General features: G+C 41.6%; 1 pseudogene; it reads right to left on the bottom strand.

Annotated features, from left to right (window-relative positions):
• Positions 1-10,925: 10,925 nt before the first annotated feature.
• LOC110724499 lies at positions 10,926-15,081 on the bottom strand (annotated as a pseudogene).
• Between the last annotated feature and the right edge of the window lie 1,605 nt (positions 15,082-16,686).

Here is a 16,686-nt window from a genome sequence, read left to right as displayed (position 1 = left end):
ACCTCGGATAAGTTCATCCGAGCCGAAGAATGGAACAAAGCGAAAACCCAACCTCAATTCGGGGGAGGGAAACAAAAACAAATACCCTTGTCTGAAGGCCAAGGCCATAAGACAAAGGGAAAGTCAAAGGCCTCGGAGCAATCTTCGGCCAGCGACCCAAAGAAGGAAAAATCTGCCTCATACACAGGCAGATACGAGTCCTACACTCCGCTCTCTCTTCCACGCGCCAAAATTTACACCGTGACGAAGGAGGAGCAGAGTTACCGAAAGCCCAGACCACTCCCAGAGTGGTATCAGCGGAAAAATAAAAATCAGTGGTGCGAGTTCCACGAGTCTCCGGGACACAACACTGAGGAGTGTATCCAACTGAAGGACCAGATAGAGGACATGGTCTGGAAGGGATACTTGAAAAAATACATCGCGGATCACCGCGAGAAAAAAGAGTCCGAGAAGTCAGCAAAGGACTCTCGACAAGACCTCGACTTCCCCCGGAAGAACAGTAAAAAGCCGGAGGGGAAATTCTCTCCGATCAATGTTATCTCGGGAGGAATATACTCTCGGAGGGAGCACAAGCGACACCTTAGAGCTTTGACTCACCAGGTGAACAACGCTGAAATTCAGTCTCCCCAATCGTCGGTGCCGAACATGACGTTCACAGCCGCCGACTGCCGGGGGATAACGTTCCCTCACGAGGATCCGTTGGTGATCATCGCCACGGTGGCCAACCACGACGTCAGTAAGGTCCTTGTTGACGGTGGCAGCGGAGCAAACATTCTGTTCCGAAAGGCCTACAATCAAATCAAGCTGAAGCCCAAGCACCTTACGTCGGTACCCTACCCGGTATCCGGGTTCAACGGGGCTTCAACTTATCCAGATGGGAAGGTGACACTTCCTATCACCATCGGCTGCGATGAGGCAGCCAGGAACGTCATGATTGAATTTTTGGTCATTGACGCTCCTTCAGTGTACAACGTGATTTTGGGGAGACCCATAATTCATGAGATCCAAGGGGTCGTCTCAACTTATCATCAGCTGATGATTTACGTCTCAGACGCCGGCTTCCCCGAAAGGATACAGGGCAACCAAAAGGACGCCCGAAGGTGCAACTACCTCAAGCCATCCAGTAGTCGCCCAGATGACGACAAGGATGAGGAGGAGAAAGAAAAAGAAAGAGAGCCAAGCACAAAAAAGCCGAAAGGCCTAAGTGCTTCGGCCCAAGGATCTGTACCCAGAGGTAAAGGGCCCGAAAGGGAAAAGGCTATCTCTTCAGCTGAACAGCAAGACTCAGAGAGCCAGCCGAAGAACAAAAAGACTGGGACACCTGCTGACATAGGCAGCAGGCCAGATTATGAAGAGTCCAGTCCATCAGCAATGGACATGGACCAACAGACTGAAACAGTTGAGTTGGCCGAAGGAGACGTTGAGAAATGTGTAACAATCGGGATGGACCTTGATCCGAACACCCGTTGTGAACTTATTCAGCTCCTTCGGGACAACAGAGATGTGTTTGCTTTCTCGGCAACTGATATGCCCGGGATAAGTCCAGACCTCATCTCCCCTAAGCTTAATGTTGACCCAATGTGTCGACCAATTAAGCAAAAGAAGCGGAATTACTCCGCTAATAAGAACCGAGACATCGCAGCCGAGGTCAAAAAATTGCCGGAGGCAGGCTTCATCGAGCCTTGCCAATATCCAGAATGGCTGGCAAATGTGGTGATGGTTCAGAAGGCCAATGGTACCTGGAGGATGTGTGTTGACTTCACGGACCTAAATAAGGCTTGTCCGAAGGATTTCTATCCCTTGTCGAGGATCGATCAGCTAGTCGATTCGACAAGTGGCCATGCCTTGCTTAGTTTCATGGACGCATTCTCGGGGTATCATCAGATCTTCATGCACCCCGACGATCGAGGAAAGACAACATTCGTCACGAACGCTGGGGTGTACAATTACAAAATGATGCCCTTCGGATTGAAAAATGCGGGGGCAACCTATCAAAGGCTGGTGGACCAAGTTTTTGCCGATCAAAAGGGCCGAAACATGGAAGTCTATGTCGACGATTCGATCGTCAAAAGCAAAAAACCTGAGGACCATGTTAAGGACCTGGCTGAAACTTTCGCCACCTTAAGAAAGCATCAAATGAAGCTGAATCCGAAGAAGTGTGTCTTCGGCGTGAAGTCAGGGAAATTCCTTGGGTTCATAGTCAGCAAAAGGGGGATTGATGCCAATCCCTCCAAAGTCAAAGCGGCGCTCGACCTTCATGAGCCAAAAACAAAGCGGGATGTTCAGCGGCTCACTGGAAGAATGGCAGCCCTCTCGAGGTTCATTTCCAGAGCTTCGGATAAGGGGTTACCTTTCTTCAAAGCCCTGAAACTCCCGAAAACAAAAGAGCTCGTCTGGGAGGAAGAGTAAAAAGACGCCTTTAAAAAGCTTCGGGAGCATCTGGCTCAACTCCCAACGCTGGCTAGCCCAGCTGAAGGAGAAACTTTGTACCTGTATGTGGCCGTTAGCCCAGCCACCATCAGCGCAGTACTGCTGAAGGAAGAAAGTAAAAGTCAGCAATCGATCTACTTTGTCAGTCATACACTGACGGATGCCGAGACTCGCTACCCTCTACTCGAGAAAGTCGCTTTCGCGGTAGTAGTAGCTGCTCGGAAGCTGAGGCCCTATTTTGATTGCCATCAGATAGTGGTCTTAACTGATCAGCCGTTGGAAAAAGTTCTCGGCAAGGTTGAAAAATCTGGTAGGCTAGCGAAGTGGGATTTTGAGCTCACCGAATTCAGCATCAGCTACCGTCCGAGGGCTGCCATTAAGGCTCAAGCTCTAGCGGACTTCTTGGCCGAATGCTCATACCAAGAAGCGCTAGACAATGAAAAGAAAGTCTGGACCGTGTTTACGGATGGATCTTCCACCAAAAACGGTTCGGGGGCAGGAGTAGTGATAACTTCTCCCGAAGGCAAATCCTTTGAGTATGCACTAAAATTTTCTTTTAAGGCCTCGAACAACGAAGCCGAATATGAGGCAGCAATCGCCGGCCTAGAATTGTGCATCTCCCTGGAAGCCGATCATGTCTGCCTGAAAACAGACTCTCAGCTAGTTGCATATCAGATTAGCGGCAGCTACGAGGCTAAAGAGCCCTCCATGATAGCTTATCTTGCCAAGACCAAGTCAGTCATTGCAGAGCTGAAAACTTTTGAGGTTCAGCTAATCCCAAGGGGTCAGAATACTCAAGATGATGCACTCTCCAAACTTGCCAGTTCATCTCTTACCGAGATGAACAGATCTGTATATGTAGAAGTGCGTCGAGAGAGAAGTGTCGACGAAGCACCTGAAGTGTTGCTGCGCTGACCCAGAGCCCAGTTGGATGGACCCCATCCTAGCTTTCAAGCTTCGGGGAGAAACTCCCGAAGATAAAGCTTTGGCCTCCAAGATGAAGAGAACTAGCTCAAGGTTCATTGTCTTGAGGGGGGAACTTCTGAAAAAGTCCTTCTCAGCCCCATTGCTGAAATGTGTGGGACCAACAGATGCAGATTATATCCTACAGGAGATTCACCTCGGCATCTGTGGGAACCACATTGGGGGAAGAACCTTAGCCCACAAGTCATTGAGGGCTGGATATTACTGGCCCACCATGATCGCAGATGCTAAGGAGCTGGTTCGGAAATGCGAAAAATGTCAAAAATACGCTCCAGTTATCCATCAGCCAGCAAGGGATCTTCAGCCGATCCTTAATCCACTCCCGTTTGCCCAATGGGGACTGGATATACTAGGACCATTTCCAGAGGCTGTGTACCAGAAAAAATGGCTGATAGTTGGTGTTGACTACTTCAGTAAATGGATCGAGGCCGAAGCAGCTTCGAATATTACAGAGCAAACTGTCAGAAAATTTATCTGGCAGAATATCATTACTCGTTTTGGCATCCCGAGAGTATTTGTCTTCGATCATGGGAGGCAATTTGATAACTTACCGTTGAAGCGGTATACAGATCAGTTCGGCATCAAACTGGCATATTCAGCGGTATGCCACCCACAAAGTAACGGACAAGCCGAAGCTGCAAATAAACAGATCCTAAATGCCCTCAAGAAGAGGGTGGAAGATCAAAAGTCCAAGTGGCTGGAGGAGCTCCCAGGAACCCTTTGGTCCCTTCGGACAACTGAAAAAGAGGCAACGGGCTATTCACCTTTTGAACTGGTGTATGGTGCCGAAGCCGTTCTTCCAGTGGAAATTGGCTCTGAGAGCCTTCGAGTGCACCACTTCTCGGCTGAGAATGAGCGACTGATGAGGGAATCTCTCGATTTCCTCGATGAAGTAAGAGACTCAGCCCGAGACAGAATTGTCGCTTATAAGCAGAGAATCAGCAAATTTTATAATCGAAGGGTCCATGCAAGGCCTCTTAGAATTGGAGACCTTGTCCTTCGGAATGCTGCTGCAGTTCAGAAAGGCCGAATCCATGGGAAACTCTCAGCTGCATGGGAAGGACCTTATGAAATCTGTGATGAGCTTCAGCCAGGGACATACCGACTTCGGCAGTTGGATGGAATTGAGTTGAAAAATCACTGGAACGCTGATGTACTGAAAAAATATCATGTGTAAACCCTTCGGGGCAGAACAATCTTTGTAAGTACATTTTGAACTAATGAAAGGCCTTGGAGCCACCATTTATATAAATGTTTGCAACTTTTTATCCTTTCAAAGTTTTCTTGGTTCTATCTACTCTTTAAGGGTTTTTTTTATTCAGCCTCGTCTGAAACCTTCGCCTTCGGGTAACTGGGTTTCAGATTGCTGACAAAACTCGTCTTTTTAAAGAACACTGGTCTTTCGGCTGAAGTCAAACTTCAGTAAGACTTGTTCTCTAAAGACATGAGTCCATGGACAATTCTGGGATATTGCCTTAACTGAGCCTTGTATCCCAGAGAGCCATTATCCGAAACATTGCCTTCAGTTGACCCTGTGTTTCGGATATCCATTTTTCAATGATAGACAGAAAATCAAGGATAACAGCAACAGTTGGAAATTGTTTATTCAGCCTCGTCTGAAACCTTCGCCTTCGGGTAACTGGGTTTCATATTGCTGACAAAACTCGTCTTTTTAAAGAACACTGGTCTTTCAGCTGAAGTCAAACTTCAGTAAGACTTGTTCTCCAAAGACATGAGTCCATGGACAATTCTGGGATATTGCCTTAACTGAGCCTTGTATCCCAGAAAGCCATTATCCGAAACATTGCCTTCAGTTGGCCCTGTGTTTCGGATATCCAGTTTTTAAAGAACTCTAGTCTTTCAGCTGAAGTCAAGCTTCAGTAAGATTTGTTCTCCAAAGGCATGAGTCCATGGACAATTCTGGGATATTGCCTTAACTGAGCCTTGTATCCCAGAGAGCCATTATCCGAAACATTGCCTTCGGTTGGCCCTGTGTTTCGGATATCCATTTTTCAATGATAGACAGAAAATCAAGGATAACAGCAACAGTTGGAAATTGTTTATTCAGCCTCGTCTGAAACCTTCGCCTTCGGGTAACTGGGTTTCAGATTGCTGACAAAACTCGTCTTTTTAAAGAACACTGGTCTTTCAGCTGAAGTCAAACTTCAGTAAGACTTGTTCTCCAAAGACATGAGTCCATGGACAATTCTGGGATATTGCCTTAACTGAGCCTTGTATCCCAGAAAGCCATTATCCGAAACATTGCCTTCAGTTGGCCCTGTGTTTCAAATACCCATTTTGAAGAAATAAAGAAATTGTTTATTCAGCTGAAGCCATACTTCAATTTCTGGGGGGGCAAGAAGCACTACCAGTGCAAGTTTATGTTCAGCAGAATTGAAGAAACAGTAAAGCATTAAAAAACAAAGCAGCTGAAGAAAAGAACATCAAATTAATAATTTATGCTCAGAAATTGAGCTACAAGTTCAATTAAACTGTATCGGCAGCCGCCCACAAGCGGAAAATAACAGCTGCCGAAATACGTACAAAAGCAAAAAATTAAACTGTTTTGTACGACAAGGCAAGCTGAAGCAAAAAACAAGGCAAAAAATTCAGAAAGCGGCAAGTCTAAAGTTGAGCGCATGATGAACCGCAAGATTCTGAAGACGACTGCCCGAGTTCCTATGCTTCAGCCCGAGGATCAGACTGGTCAGCATTGTTGAGCCCCATGGTGGTCTCAGCCCCAGCAGCAGAAGAAGCAGGCTTTGCACTCTGCCGAGCCTCCCTTTCCCTCTGTTCAGCCTCCAACTCCATTCTCTCAGCTTCTTCTTCGGCTTCCTCAGCCTTAAGAATTTCAGCTTCGACTGGAGTTGCATACTTCATATGAGGGTCTTCGGGATTCTGGACCCATTCAGCACATTTGGACCAGTCCAGCTTCGGCTCAGCATGAAGGCAGACTCTTTGGCACACTCTAAACCCGTTTTTGAAACCCATTTCATATTCTTCCTGGGTATAGACACGGACTTTGAGTAGAGCCTCAGCATCAGCCAACTTCTTCTGGGTCTCCTCCAAGTCTTCCTTGGATTTCTTCAGCTCATCGGCGAGCTTGGAGGAGGAACCTTTCAGCTCATTCAGCTCCTGCTGAACTTGGGAAGCCTCTGTCTGAGCCTGGGCCACTTCTTCCTTTTTGGCCGTCAGCTGATCCTCAGCTTCTTGGAGCTTAGCTCTCTGAGCTTCAACAGCAGCAGCAGCTTCTGAGAGTTGGACATCCCTGGCTTGGAGCATCTCTTCAGCAGCCATTCTGCTGGCTTCAAGAGCTTCTAGCCGTTGCTGCACTTCAGCTTGTGCAGCAGCTCCTTCCTGGATTCGGCTCTCAATGGTAGCCTTGAATTTGGAGATGTCCACTCCCATGTGCTCTTGGAGGAATTTTTCCCCTTCCATCAGTGGGGGAAAAACTTCCTTCTCCATAGCGTCGCAGAAGGTTTTGAAGGCTTCAGCAGCCTTTTTCTCGTATTCCTCACCCTTCTGCTGCTTCTCTTCAGCTGCTGCTTGCTTCAGCTTAGCAAGCTTTAACTCCTCTTCGGCTACCTTCTTGTCGTGCTCGGCAGCGTCTACCCTATCTTGTAGGGTATCTATCAGCTCTACAGTGAGAGTCTGATTGTGCACGAACTGAAAACAGGAGCACAAGTTAAAATAAAAAAAAATAAAATAAAAATAGAGCTGAATTTTAGAGGAAATAAAGGCAAGGAAAATCACCTGCATCATCAGCAGTTGGTTAGACCTGGCTGGGTCAGGAATTGATCTGCTGGATTCGCCCATCCAAGCAGTGGCCTTCAGCGACCAGATTCTTGCCCTATCTACTTCGGACGTGCCAGCAAAATCGCCGAAGTAGGCTGCAGCACCTTCTCGGTTCTGACCCCATATGAGGTCCCAGATGTGATCTGGGATTGGAATTCGGGGGGTCGAGAAACCCATTTCTCTAGACTGCAGAGTCTGGAAGGAAGGAAAAGATGATGACGGAGCCTCTTTAACTTTGGATGGCTCAGCATCCTCCTTCTTAGAAGAGTCAATTATTATGACCTCTTCTTCTTCAGGGGTGAGGACGAAAGCCTCAACCTCTCTTGCAATGTCTGCCGTGAAACCCTCAGCACTGGGCATCACGACATCCTTATTCTTGTGCTCGACAGCACTCTCCTGAACTTCTTCTTGGACCCCTCCCTTAGATTCGGGAGTTTTCTGATCCACCTCCATCTCAGGAGGTGGCGGAGGGGTCTTTTGAGGTGATTGAGGTGGTGGCCGGGGAACCCTCGGCGATCCATTGCCTTCCTCGGGTTCCCTTATTTCAACGCCGATGGTCATCGGCCTCCGCTGAAAGTCATGCGGGCCGATGATGGCCATTCTTCGGCGCCTTTTCTGAAGCGGCTGCTCGTCCATGTCTGAGTCTGAAGACTCTTCTTGTATCTGGTCTTCGGGACGAACAGGGGCTTTCCCTTCTCTGTGTCTGTTACTCTCTTCAGACTGTAAAAGACAGGGGGGAGGAAGAATGTGAGTACAAAAAAAAAAAAAAAAAAAAAAAAGAGACAAAGTTAAGTTTGAAAGCTCACCGAGGTCTTCAGCAAAGCCTCGTCTTCTTCAGCTGCCCTAGCTGCAGCTTCTTCTTCAGCAGCCCTGGAGGACCCTTCTCCTCCTTCACAAGCTTCGATAACCCGTGCAACCTCTTCGGCTGTACGGGCAGCTTCAGCTTCTTCGTCCAGCAGCTGAAACCAGGGATCTCTCTTCTTCCACCAAGGCTTCTGCCTCTGATACAGAGCAACAGCCTCAATTTGGAAGTGGGAAGAGTCTAGATGAACTTCCCTATGCCTCGGTTCAGTGATAGACGGGGCCCGATCAGTTACAACTCGTTCTCGGTTGACGCCAAGACGAGCGTAGTTAATGCCGACGTTGGTCTCGTCCCGCTCTGAAAAAGAAAAGGGAAAAGGTCAGTTCAGTTAGGTTGGCACAGCATAAAAAAGCGAAGTAAGAGGAGAAAAAGAGATAATTAAAAAGCCTCGGCCCCAGCCGAAGAAGCTTACCATCCTTAAACTTTCGGCTGAGGCCGACAGCTGCTAGCATGTTCTCTTGGAAAACATAATGCGTATCGGGGAGCCAAGTCTCCGGGATATGCTGCATTCGGCCGCTGCCCCCCCCCACGGTTCGGCAGCTTGCCGAAGATATCCTGTTGATTAAGGTTTGGATCTGGGCCGTTATCTGCAGGGGGACCTAGACTTCCCATGTCGGGATCAGGCTCAGCAAGGTACCGGGGAGCGCTGAAGACGCAAGGGTGGCCCAGGTCCGTGGGTGCCCTAACCCAAATCCATTGACCTCTCCAGTCCTTGTCTGAAGAGTCGTTCGGCCACATGGTTAGGTACTGGGGCCTAGACTCAATCTGGTACCACCCAGAACCATGACTTCCGTGCCCACTTTGAATATTTGGCACTAGCCGATGAAGCTTTTTGAAGCAGTGCAGGTTCGGCACATACTTGAAGAACTTGCAGACCCATAAGTATGTCATCACCCTTCAGATGCTAGTAGGAGTTAGCTGACATAGGGAAATATTGTAATGGATCAGCAAGTCTCGGACGAATACGTCCAAAGGGAACCTCAGCCTATACTGAAGTTGTCTTGTGTACACCCCCACATACCCCGGGGGTGGACGATGGATTCTATCGGATGCCACGGGCATTCGACACCAATACCCATCAGCTTCAAGGATGCCGTAATGCAACTCAATTTGTTCGGCAAACCGATACTGTTCGGCATTCTCCACCCACCATGAGTAGGGGCGGTTCTTTATCATGGCCGAAGCTACTTCGGCATCCTCCCACTCTGAAAACCCGGGGAGGATATCCCAAAGGACAGCGAGAACTTCATCGTCCCGCCCAGAAGCGCTCGGCCCCTCCGTTCTCTGAGGAGGAGCCGAGGAAATTGGAGTCGCCCTAATCCCTTCAGCAGGGTCAGACTCTGCTCTTTGTCCATTCCAGGTCCTAATCCTGTTCCTAGGATCGGGAATTGGCCTTGCTCTTCTTGGAGCACGGGCTCTACCCCTAACTCCTCTTGCCATTGATAATTTCGAAGAAAAAAGTCGAAAAAAGAGGGAAGGAGTTCGAATTCGAAGAAAAATAAACTAAAATCAAAGGAATTTACCTTAATCTGAAGCGAAAGTTGCCGATTTACGAGTTCGTAGTGGCAAGTCTCAGTTTCTAAGCTTAATGCTCGGGGAATTTGCGAAGTTTTGATGCGGGTTCTTGGGTTCTCTCGAGAATTCTGGGTTTGTGTTGGTGAATAAGTGAGGAGAGATGACGCGCCTCTGATTATATCTCCAGAAATGGGAATACGGGGAGTTCGCGTTTCAATTTCTCTTAAATACCCCACTAAGTAACCGTTAAACACACGACCTTGCGATTAAACTGCCCATTATCCATCCAACTTCCACAATCATCCGCCTTAACCGTTGTTATCTCATTAATTACGGTTTAAATTCAAATTTTTGGATTAATTAAATCATTCACTTCCCTCCTTTTCTGAATTAAATCAAACCCGACCCGTCATCCTTCCAAATCGGGTCTGGGGGCAAGTTGTTTGGGTCCAATTTAGTCCAATTGGGCTTAGGCATTAAATGATCCAATTAAAAGCCCAAGGTCAAGGTTCATCTCTCCAATTGTGCTAAAGTCAAAGATCAATCCTCAAGGCAAACCAATTGGGCTAAGGCCCAACTTCTCCATGTATGAAGAGGTATAAAAGCCATCAATATTACATTTTTACATTCATTCTCATTAATTCAAGCAAAGCCTCAAGCAACTAATTCTCTTGCATAGTGTTCTCTTTCTACACATTGTACTGACTTTAGCATCGGAGGGGCCTTCCTTGGCAACACCCCCGAGGCTAGTTTACGTGTGTTTACTGTGCAGGAAACCTTCGGCCCAACACTACTTGGATCGAATCTAGTCTTCTCCGCTTCATCGGACCTTCGGCAAGGTCCCATTTTTTTCACCCGAAACACAACTCATGATGAGGAACATGATCAACCGAATTGAAAAGCTTCCCAAGGTATTCAGAATCAGTTTCCAGCTCTATTTTCTTGATCTTAAATTCGAGTGCAACATTAAGACCTTTGCGAATAGCAAAAAGCTCAGCAGCCAGGGGAGTTACAGCATTATATTTACTTGAAAAACCAAAGAACCAAGTGCCATTACTCCGCCTGATCACACCACCACCAGCAGCTATCTCAGAACTCTTCCAAGCACCATCGGTGTTTAACTTCATATAACCCTCCCTAGGAGGATTCCAATTTGACAAATTTGAGCACCCTGCATCAACCTTTCCTTTTCCCTGCAGAATGTGGGAGAGGGTTTGATAATCCACATAGAATTTGCTGTAAGTGCGCATTGATCTGAACATTTTTAACTCAAAAACAGCTGTATTTCGATCACTCCAAATATGCCAAAGACAAGTGCAAAAAATTATCTTCCATTTATCAGATTGGGATAAATTAAATGAAATCTATTGTACTTTCTAAAAACCTTTCAGGCATGAACTTTTCGGGATATATCCAAGAGTCAGGATCTCTTCCAATTGCCCACGCGTTCACATGTACCAATGTTCCAGGTAGAACATCATACCCTTCAATCTTGGTTTTTTGAATTGTTTCGTGCACAATTAATAATGGCCCTGGAGGGTGTAGCCTAAATGTTTCCTTTATCACTGCTTGAAAGTATTTAAGCTCCTTAAAGTTACATATGTTGATGTTACCCTTGTTTTGAATAGCATTCCTAAGCTCTTCTTGTACTTTGTTCATTGATTCCGGGTGTTTTATCAACTCTGTCATTGCCCAAACAATCGTCACTACAATTGTATCTGTTCCCGCAACAAATATATTTTGTAAACAAAAAGTAACCTTTGTTATTAATTATAAATTTTATAATAAGTTTGGTTACTGTGAGGGATGACTTTTGAGTGGCCACAATAATATTATGGCCATTGTATCAAATCAAATTACAATTGTTTATTTTGATTGACTAATGTAAATCGTTGATATAGTTTACTTTGTATTTCCTTTTAGTTTCTCCTTTATTTACTACTTTCTCCGTTTCTATTTAGTTGACACGTTTAATTTAGTCACACATATTAAGAAAATGAGAGAGAGTAAGAGATAATGATAAAGCAAGTGGGGTACACTTAAAAACAAGGTATAAATCTTACCTAAAAATAAAACGTGTCAACTAAAAAAAAATTTCATAAAAAGAAATTCGTGTCAACTAATAATAAATGGAGGTAAGTATATTTTATTTCCCTCCACTTCTCTTCAATCTTCCCTCTTTGTTTTCATTGTTTAGAAGTGGAGACAAATAATTTAATCTTCTACGCAGAAATGTAATGTGAAGTGTTCTTTTGTAAACCAGTTGTCTATTTAAATTATTTGCAGTTAAAGTATAATTAAAGACCAAACTATCTACGGTATCTTTTCAATATTGCCGCATCAAGTACTGTAAATTTGTAATCAAGCAAAAAATTAAATTAAAGCAATCTTGAATTCAAGCAACTCTATTTGAATTGTTGGACTTGGAGCCAATTGTTATAATCAGTATACATGGATCACTAACAAAGATTGAAGAGAAGTTTTAAAGGGGAAAAATATATACGCTCTGAGTAATCAAAGAAGAAACTGAAAAGAAACGGATAAGAACGTGATTTTTTTTTTTTGATTTTTTTTTTGTCATTTTTTTAAATATAAAATAAAAATAAATTATATCAACGGTCCACATTAGTCAATAAAAATGAACCCTTGTGATTTAATTTAATACATTGACCACAATTTTATTGTGGCCTTGAAAACTGTCCTACTATGAGACCATTAATTATAAAGTTATAGTTTATCTTTCCTTCAAATATCAAAGTAATATTTTCCTAAAAAAAAATAAAAAAAATATCAAAGTAATACTCCACACTAGTGTTGACAATCTTTGACATGACAATTTGATTGAAACTGACATGAACATGAACACGAATTTACCGAGAGAAGACACAAAATTTACACGACACGAAATCTAACACTATCTGTTTAGATATATTGGTTAAATAAAAAACTAATCAACTATCCTATTTTCAGTTTTTCACATATCTATTGATAGAATTTTGTGAATAACACGAAAGAATACGAGACCTAACATGAACATTTGAACATGTCATGATACAACCTTTAAAAGATTCATCTGGGCTGCAATTCTTTTGTTTTGTCCCTTTAAAATTGCTTTATTTTGAGAAAGTCCATGTCCATAATTACTATTTCCATGAATGACAATAATAAGTGTCTGTTAGTACATTTATACCTCATGTTGGCACAATACTTGTACTAATATAAAGTCTACAAATACCAGCAATCTTATTGGTATATTTAGACCTCATATTGGTATAATAATTATACCTACATGAAACCTAAAAAGGCCAACAGAACGTCATTGAAAACATGAGTAATTATTGATTCAGACAAACTCATTTCGGATGATCCTTACAAGTTACAACTCCTCTTTAATTTACTCCGCTCTTTTTTCCTACAAACTCTTAAATAGACCCGGTTCACATTAATCTATCGTGGACCACTTATAGTAGAGTTACTATTGTCGTTTTATTAATTAAAAAAAAGTCACTATGTTAAAATAATGGTTATTATATTTTTATAGATTATTTTTTTTAATGAAAATTTTAAAATAGCAGTCAATATGAATAATATAGGTCACTATGTTAAAATTAGGATCATAACGTCATACTTCAAGTTTGCAACAATATTAAAAATCACACAAATTTTATTGAAGGTTACTATGTTAAAATTAAAGTTACTATATTTAATATAAGGATCACTATGTTTAATACAAAGCCAGTTACAAACGTGAAGAATTTTGGGTTCACACAAGTTTTTCTGCTTTTTTCCCACCGCATCAAGATTATATGTGGTATAACCGCTCAATACAACTTAGAGATAAACAAAAAGATATGGAGAGATTATATATATATATTTAAACCATCATACTTACCATAAAAATTGCTTTGATGTGGTCCAAAGTGAGCTGAAAAGAGGGATGATGTTCTCTAAGGCGGAGTAGAATGTCAATTATATCCTCCCTCTCAGATTTTGGCTTGTTAGGGGTAAGATGGTCATTTATGATCTCTTCATAAAAATGCATCCATAACCTTAAATATCTTCTCAAGTCTAGAAAACTTTCCAGTTAGTTTATCAAGCCACCCAATAGTAGGAAAATAATCACTAAAGAAGAAGCTTGTAAATATGGCTTGTGCTTCATTTAACATGCTATGAAATTTGCTCCTCCTTGATAGTTCTTCATCATCTTCGTACCTATACATGTAAGCCTTTGTATTAGGACAAATACGATATCTTTGATTGACATGAATCGATATTAAATTAATAATTGAAAGATGTACAAGTAGAATTTTTTGGTCCAGTTAGTTTTTAACTTTAAAAAAATAATATTGATCATCAGTAAATTTATTTTAGTGACTAGTACATATGACAAAAATACTATAATAAAACTTTAATTTTAATATATTTTGATTAGAAAAGGCATTCAATTAATAAGTAAAATTCGATTTTATGCAACAAAAATTGATGATTTAATTAGTTGAATTGAGTAAAATTAATGGAAGTAGTCATCATACATGCACTAATCTATATACACATGTTTTTATCTTTAGTAAGTTTACTAGAAAAAGAAAAAGTAATATAAGTGCATCACACGGTCAACTTCACGGTTGATTTTACTCTGAGCTTTGCCTTAATATTAGGGAACATAAGTAAGTCACATAGTATAATCCTTAGACTTGCATACCTATTAAAAAGCTGAAGTGAACTATATACTACCTCCATTAATTTTTAGTTGCAACTTTGGGAGATTATTTGTTAGATGTAACAACTACTCCGTAATTCAAAGTTGCATCCGTATTTTAAAGTTGCAATTAAAAATTAACGGAGGTAATATTAAGTTATATAAACAACATTAATCACACTGATCGCAGCATGCATGAATGAAGTAAAGATTCTAGCTATAATATATCATAACACTAAAATTAAAGATAGCATTATGGGATATTTTTGTACCTCTTGCCAAAAGCAATCCTACATATATTCGAAGCTGAAAATCCCATAAGCAATTCACTAAGAGTAACAATTTTGGAAGCAGAAGAAAGAGAGGAGATCTTCTTCATAACCCTTGAGACTTCTTCTTGTCGAATTGAAGCAAACGACTCTACTCTCTTAGAGCTAAGGAGATGGACAATACTTATCTTCCTTATTTCTCTTAGATACTCATTATATGGAGCAAAAGCCATGTCTAATCCATTATAACTTAGCCTTTGCATACTAACCAAGGGTGGTCTACTACAAAAGTTAAGGTCTTGTGTTTGAAGGACCTCTTTGGCTAGTTTGGCTGAATGAACCGCAACAACCGACACACGTCCGAACCTCAAGCTTATGATCGGACCATATGTCTTAGCAAGCTCAGCAAGGTATACATGAGGTTTCGAGGCGTCAAATTGGTGAAGGTTTCCAATGAAAGGGATTCCTTTAGGTCCAGGAGGAGGATGAAGTAATGGCTCATTTTTTGTGTTTGTTGAATTGACCATCTTATATTTTGATGATTGACCTACATAAAACAAACTTTGACTAACGACGTTTATGAGTCTTGGTTAAAACAGAAGATTCAGGTTTGAAGTTAAATGTTCCGGAGTAGGAACAACAGAGTTTGGAAGACTTGATGATGAATGCAAGCTTTCAAGATGTCCTCACAACTCTATATTCTTAGTTACTCAGTGTACGAACTTAAGAAACAAAAGTGGTGGAAGGAATTAAGAAGAAACTCGAAGTTCCTGAAGGAACCTGAAGTTCCTGAAGGAACTTGACGAATGACTCAGAAAGTTTTAAACGAAAGTTTTAAAACGGTTTTCAAAAACCCTTAATTTAAGGAAGTGATAAAAATCAGTTTTGAAAAAGATTTAAAAAGATTTTATAAATAAATAAATAATTCATTAATTTAAAAAGATAAGTTTTAAATTAATTAATTATTTATGTTTTAATTAATAAATAAATAATTATCTGTTTTTAATAAATAATAATTATCTTTTGAATAAGTCTTTAACTGATTTTTAACTTGGTAAATATTGGCTGCTTAAATTAAGGAGCACGTTGAATTTAGGAGTCAAGCTAGGGAAATCATGTTCCTAAATTTCCTCTGCCTACCTCCCAACTTCTCAGTCAAAGAGAACGTGGGATTAAGGGGGAAGTGGGAACTTGATGGAAGCTTGGTTTAACTCCTTATAAAAACAGATCAACGTTAAGTTTTGAAAGCGTGGAAAAACAATCTTAAGTATTCTGAGCATAGAGTTTCAAAGTGTTTAAAAGAGAAGTTCCTTCCATCCTTAGTCTCTTAAGTTCTTTAGGAAATACTTGTAATCATTGTGTAATTGGGTTTGGATTGTGAGAGTTGTAAAGTGTGAGACTTGAGAGAGTTGTTTACACTGTACAAGTGATTCGGAGTAGAATCACAAAGTGTGAGAAACTGTGATTGAGGGATCACAGTTGGGTAACTTGAGTTCCTCACGGAACTTGAGTCTAGGCAACGTATTAGTGATTGTAAATCATTTTTACATAGTGAATTTATTCATTGCCTATCTCAGTGTCTTTTCTCTTAGTAGTAGATTTAATTCCGCAAAATTTACCATAGTCTACATACACTACAATTCACCCCCCCCTCTTGTAGTATACATTGTTCTATCAGTGTTCTTTATTGGAAGAAGAAACAAATATATTATGGCGAGGGAGAAGATTGCTAGTAAGGGAAAGAACAGAAGCATTGCTTAATCTCTTTTAATGGTAAAGGTATTAAAAACGTAGATATACAAAATCAAGATACTCCTTATATTTCTAGACAAGCAAAGATGGATATTGGTTCATTTTAATTTGTTTGTGCATGTCGGTAGATCCAAAAAGGACCAAATGTCAAAATTGACATAATTATTACATGGTCTTGGACCAATGTAAAAAAAAAAAAAAAAAAAAAGTTGATCACCTTATCAAAGTCACATATTGTATAGTCTCTAGAAAAAAACGTTGTATTATTGTATAACACGTATTTTTTGAAAATTTTTATTCTTAATTTCTATGATTTTCAACTTCTAAATTAAATAAGTAATCATTCATATATATATGGTTGTGACTTTCAACTTTCAAAT

This window comes from Chenopodium quinoa, unplaced genomic scaffold (assembly GCF_001683475.1).
Source record: "Chenopodium quinoa cultivar QQ74 unplaced genomic scaffold, ASM168347v1, whole genome shotgun sequence".
In the NCBI taxonomy this organism is placed as follows: Eukaryota; Viridiplantae; Streptophyta; class Magnoliopsida; order Caryophyllales; family Amaranthaceae; genus Chenopodium; species Chenopodium quinoa.
This window is presented reverse-complemented; position numbering and strand designations above follow the sequence as displayed.